The sequence below is a fragment of the Salmo salar genome, chromosome 16 (assembly GCF_965601325.2).
Source record: "Salmo salar chromosome 16, fSalSal1, whole genome shotgun sequence".
NCBI lineage: Eukaryota > Metazoa > Chordata > Actinopteri > Salmoniformes > Salmonidae > Salmo > Salmo salar.
In genome coordinates this window covers 8881602-8887956 of record NC_138306.1, presented here as the reverse complement: position 1 = coordinate 8887956, position 6355 = coordinate 8881602, and positions in this window count along the sequence as shown.

Genomic DNA, 6355 nt, shown 5'->3' with positions numbered 1-6355 from the left:
CCAGGTGGCTATATTATGTTGAAAACGTATCAAATGCTAAATAAAACAGGTATGTACTCGCTTTGGTAACGTGATATCAGAAATTTGTGATATTGGCCAGTTAGCTAACAATAGCTCATGCTACCTCAAACGTTAACTACCCAGGATACATTGAACGTAGCCGCGAGTTAGTTAGGAAGTGTCATGTTCTGTATATTGTGTTAAACTGCTGGTCATGTCATTAATTTGAGTATAACAAAGATGTTCGTAATGTTTCAATATTTGTCGATAAAACGCCGGTAACCGCATGGAGCCATTAAAATGACCATGTTATTCCATCACGACGCCATTTTATGCAGTAACGTTAATCAGCTAGCGAGGCTAGCTAGCTTGCATCGGGCAGCCATTTTGGATAAAATGATGCGAATTTGTAAGGAATTGCAAACTTACCTTCACTAAAAGAACTTCAGTTTTATTGGTTGGTTGGCCACCAAAGAAGAAATGTAAAATCTTGAAAATAAAAGCAAATTTGGAAGCGTGAAACAGCCAGCGATATCAGGTACGAAAAGTAGCTAGCTAGCTAGACGTACACTGTCTACTGCTTCGTGCTGGAGAATAATGGTGCGTTCGAGACAACTGGGAACTCGGAAATTTCCGACGTCAGTGCGTCGGAGAAAAAAACAGCTCCAACTCGGGTACTGTGGCTTTTTTCTAGAGCTCTGATTTGCCGACCATTAAGATCACTGACGTTATGGTTCGTCCTTTATTTTTTCGAGTTGTCGTGAACCGATTGAAGTCAGAAGTCGGAGATTTCTGAGATCCCAGTTGTTCTGAATGTGGCATTAGACTAAAAACTAGCCTATCTACGACGTCATTCTTAAAATGTCACAATATGCATTGTCAAATTTAAGAAATTGGGTGTTATTAAATTGTTGTGGAGTATGCAACTATTCTCCAGTAAAATGACCCATCAAACAGTCCAAATTTAGCCTCGAAACTTTTATGTCCACAGCTTCTCCCCACACAAAACACTCATGTAGAACAACAAATATTTTTGTTAAAACCAAGTGGTTTCCTAAGTGGTTAGAAAAATATTTGAAATTGATTTATTTGATAAAGGGAATATACGCTTTTATGGAACATTTTTAGAAACATAACTTCCCAATACATGATTCTATATACAGTTGAAGTCGGAAGTTTACATACACCTTAGCCAAATACATTTAAACTCAGTTTTTCACAATTCCTTACATTTAATCCAAGTAAAAATTCCCTGTCTTAGGTCAGTTAGGATCACCACTTTATTTTAAGATTGTGAAATGTCAGAATAATAGTAGAGAGAATTATTTATTTCAGCTTTTATTTCTTTCATCACATTCCCAGTGGGTCAGAAGTTTACATACAGTCAATTAGTATTTGGTAGCATTGCCTTTAAATTGTTTAACTTGGGTCAAACGTTTCAGGTAGCCTTCCATAAGCTCCCCACAATAATTTGGGTGAATTTTGGCCCATTCCTCCTGACAGAGCTGGTGTAACTGAGTCAGGTTTGTAGGCCACCTTGCTCGCACACACTTTTTCAGTTTGGCCCACAAATTTTCTATGGGATTGAGGCCAGGGCTTCGTGATGGCCATTCCAATACCTTGACTTTGTTGTCCTTAAGCCATTTTGCCGCAACTTTGGAAGTATGCTTGGGGTCATTGTCCATTTGGAAGACCCATTTGCAACCAAGCTTTAACTTCCTGATTGATGTCTTGAGATGTTGCTTCAATATATCCATATAACTTTACTTTTTCATGATGCCATCTATTTTGTGATGTGCACCAGTCCCTCCTGAAGCAAAGCACCCCCACAACGTAATGCTGCCAACCCCGTGCTTCACGGTTGGGATGGTTTTCTTCGGCTTGCAAGTGTCCCCCTTTTTCCTCCAAACATAACGATGGTCATTATGGCCAAACAGTTCTATTTTTGTTTCATCAGACCAGAGGACATTTCTCCAAAAAGTATGATCTTTGTCCCCATGTGCAGTTGCAAACCGTAGTCTGGCTTTTTTTATGGCGGTTTTGGAGCAGTGGCTTCTTTCTTGCTGAGCAGCCTTTCAGGTTATGTCGATATAGAACTTGTTTTACTGTGGATATAGATACTTTTGTACCTGTTTCCTCCAGCATCTTCAGGTCCTTTGCTGTTGTTTTGGGATTGATTTGCACTTTTCGCACCAAAGTAAGTTCATCTCTAGGAGACAGAACACGTCTTCTTCCTGAGCGATATGACGGCTGTGTGGTCCCATGGTGTTTAATACTTGCGCTATTGTTTGTACAGATGAACGTGGTACCTTCAGGCGTTTGGAAATTGATCCCAAGGATGAACCAGACTTGTGAAGGTCTACAATAATTTTCCTGAGGTCTTGGCTGATTTATTTTGATTTTCCCATGATGTCAAGCAAAGAGGCACTGAGTTTGAAGGTAGGCCTTGAAATACATCCACAGGTACACCTCCAATTGACTCAAATGATGTCAATTAGCCTACCAGAAGCTTCTAAAGCCATGACATAAGTTTCTGGAATTTTCCAAGCTGTTTAAAGGCACAGTCAAATTAGTGCATTTAAAGTTCTGACCCACTGGAATTGTGATACAGTGAATTATATGTGAAATAAGCTGTCTTTAAACTATTGTTGGAAAAATGACTTGTGTCATGCACAAAGTAGATGTCCTAACCGACTTGCCAAAACTATAGTTTGTTAACAAGAAATTTGTGGAGTGGTTGAAAAACGAGTTTTAATGACTCCAACCAAAATCAAATCAAATGTTATTGGTCACATACACATGTTTAGCAGATGTTCATGCTAGTGTAGCGAAATGCTTGTGCTTCTAGTTCCGACCATGCAGTAATATCTAACAATTAAGTAATCTAACAATTTCACAACAACTACATTATACACACACAAGTGTAAAGGAATGAATAAAAATATGTACATATAAATATATGGATGAGCGATGGCTGAACAACATAGGCAAGATGCAGTAGATATAGAGTACAGTATATACATAAAGTGAGGGAAAAAAGTATTTGATCCTCTGCTGATTTTGTACGTTTGCCCACTGACAAAGAAATGATCAGTCTATAATTTTAATGGTAGGTTTATTTGGTATGACTTCCGGGTTTGGAGCGAGTAGTCGTGCTGCACTTCGCTCCGCAGGTAATATTACATTTCATTACAACGGTTTGATCTGAGCAATTTTTTAGCTAGCTACATAGCTGTCTTTGTATCAAAGATAATTGTGTAGTTTAGAGTAATTATCGAGGTTAGCTAGCCAGCTATTTTCGTCCGCCGCGCCGCGACGCCGTTCACCTAAATTAGTCAACACTGCTAGCTAGCCAACTTCTACCGACTAGCAGCACTGTAGAAACTAATACATTACAACGGAACGATTTGATTAGTGTTAGCTAGCTACATAGTTGTCTTTGCTGTCTTTGTATCTAAGATAATTGTGTAGTTTAGAGTAATTGTCGAGGTTAGCTAGCCAGCTATTTTCGTCCGCCGCGACGCCATTCCCCAGACTTAGTCAACACACCTTGTCAACATCAAACCCCCTGCTAGCTAGCCAACCTTTACCGACTAGCAGCACTGTAGAAACTAATACATTACAACGGAACGATTTGAGTAGTGTAGTGTTAGCTAGCTACATAGTTGTCTTTGTCATAGTTTGATAATTGTGTAGTTTAGAGTAATTATCGAGGTTAGCTAGCCAGCTATTTTCGTCCCCCGCGACGCCATTTTTCCAAACCTAGCCAACTATTACCGACGAGCAGCATTGTAGAAACTAAATACATTACAAAGGAACGTCTTGAATAGTGTTATGTTAGCTAGCTACATAGTTGCCTTTGTATCATGATAAGGTGTAGTACTGAAACTATCGAGGTTACCTAGCCAGCTACACTTTCAAAGTCAACAACGCAGCCACTGCTAGCTAGCCTACTTCACCAGCCAGCAGTACTGTATCATTTTAGTCATTTTAGTCAATAAGATTTTTGCAACGTAAGCTTAACTTTCTGAACATTCGAGACGTGTAGTCCACTTGTCATTCCAATCTCCTTTGCATTAGCGTAGCCTCTTCTGTAGCCTGTCAACTATGTGTCTGTCTATCCCTGTTCTCTCCCCTCTGCACAGGCCATACAAACGCTTCACACCGCGTGGCCGCTGCCACTCTAACCTGGTGGTCCCAGCGCGCACGACCCACGTGGAGTTCCAGGTCTCCGGCAGCCTCTGGAACTGCCGGTCTGAGGCCAACAAGGCAGAGTTCATCTCAGCCTATGCTACCCTCCAGTCCCTCGACTTCTTGGCGCTGACGGAAACATGGATTACCACAGATAACACTGCTACTCCTACTGCTCTCTCCTCATCTACCCACGTGTTCTCGCATACCCCGAGAGCATCTGGCCAGCGGGGTGGTGGCACTGGAATCCTCATCTCTCCCAAGTGGACATTCTCTCTTTCTCCCCTGACCCATCTGTCTATCGCCTCCTTTGAATTCCATGCTGTCACAGTTACCAGCCCATTCAAGCTTAACCTGTTAGGGCTAGGGGGCAGTATTGACACGGCCGGATAAAAAACGTACCCGATTTAATCTGGTTACTACTCCTGCCCAGTAACTACAATATGCATATAATTATTGCCTTTGGATAGAAAACACCCTAAAGTTTCTAAAACTGTTTGAATGGTGTCTGTGAGTATAACAGAACTCAAATGGCAGGCCAAAACCTGAGAAGATTCCATGCAGGAAGTGGCCTGTCTGAGAAGTTGTATTTCATCTTGGCTCTTTTTATTGAAGACTGAGGATCTTTGCTCTAACGTGACACTTCCTACGGCTCCCATAGGCTCTCAGAGCCCGGGAAAAAGCTGAACGATATCGAGGCAGCCTCTGGCTGAAACACATTATCGCTTTTGGCAAGTGGCCGATCGGAGTACTATGGGCTTAGGCGCGTGCCCGAGTTGACCGAATGCTTTATTTTCTTTCGTCTGTTTACCTAAACGCAGATTCCCGGTTGGAATATTATCGCTTTTTTATGAGAAATATGGCATAAAATTGATTTTAAACAGCGGTTGACATGCTTCGAAGTACGGTAATGGAATATTTAGAATTTTTTTGTCACGAATTGCGCCATGCTCGTCACCCTTATTTACCCTTTCGGATAGTGTCTTGAATGCACAAACAAAATGCCGCTGTTTGGATATAACTATGGATTATTTTGAACCAAACCAACATTTGTTATTGAAGTAGAAGTCCTGGGAGTGCATTCTGAAGAAGACAGCAAAGGTAATAACATTTTTCTGATAGTAAATCTGACTTTGGTGAGTGCTACATTTGCTGGGTGTCTAAATAGCTAGCCCTGTGATCCCGGGCTATCTACTGAGAATATTGCTCAAGAAAGCACATATACATGCCTGTCTGAAATTTGCCAATGAACATCTGAATGATTCAGAGGACAACTGGGTGAAAGTGTTGCAGTCAGATGAGACCAAAATGGAGCTCTTTGGCATCAACTCAACTCACTGTGTTTGGAGGAGGAGGAATGCTGCCTATGACCCCAAGAACACCATCCCCACCGTCAAACATGGAGGTGGAAACATTATGCTTTGGGGGTGTTTTTCTGCTAAGGGGACAGGACAACTTCACCTCATCAAAGGGACGATGGACGGGGCCATGTAAATCTTGGGTGAGAACCTCCTTCCCTCAGCCAGGGCATTAAAAATGGATTGTGGATGGGTATTCCAACATGACAATGACTGTCACGTCCTGACCAGTAATAGGGGTTATTTGTTATTGTAGTTTGGTAAGGACGTGGCAGGGGGTATTTGTTTTATGTGGTTCAGAGTGGTTGTGTGTTTAGTGGGGTGTTTGATTTATTATTCCGGGTTTTGGGCAATGTTCTATGTTTATGTATTTCTATGTTTAGGTAATTGGACTCTCAATTGGAGGCAGGTGTTTTCTTGTTGCCTCTGAGGGTCCTATAAATAGGTATGTGTTTGTGTTGGTATTTTGTGGGAGATTGTGCTGGGTATAGCTTTGTTGCCTTACCGGCCTGTTATTAGTCGTTGTGTTTTTGTTGTGGTTCACCTTCTTTGTCCATTAAAATAAAATGAAGATGAGTGCACATTTCCCCACTGCGTCTTGGTCCACTTTACCCTACGACATCCGTGACAATGACCCAAAACACACGGCCAAGTCAACAAAGGAGTGGCTCAAGAAGAAGCACATTAAGGTCCTGGAGTGGCCTAGCCAGTCTCCAGACCTTAATCCCATAGAAAATCTGTGGAGGGAGCTGAAGGTTCGAGTTGCCAAACGTCAGCCTCGAAACCTTAATGACTTGGAGAAGATC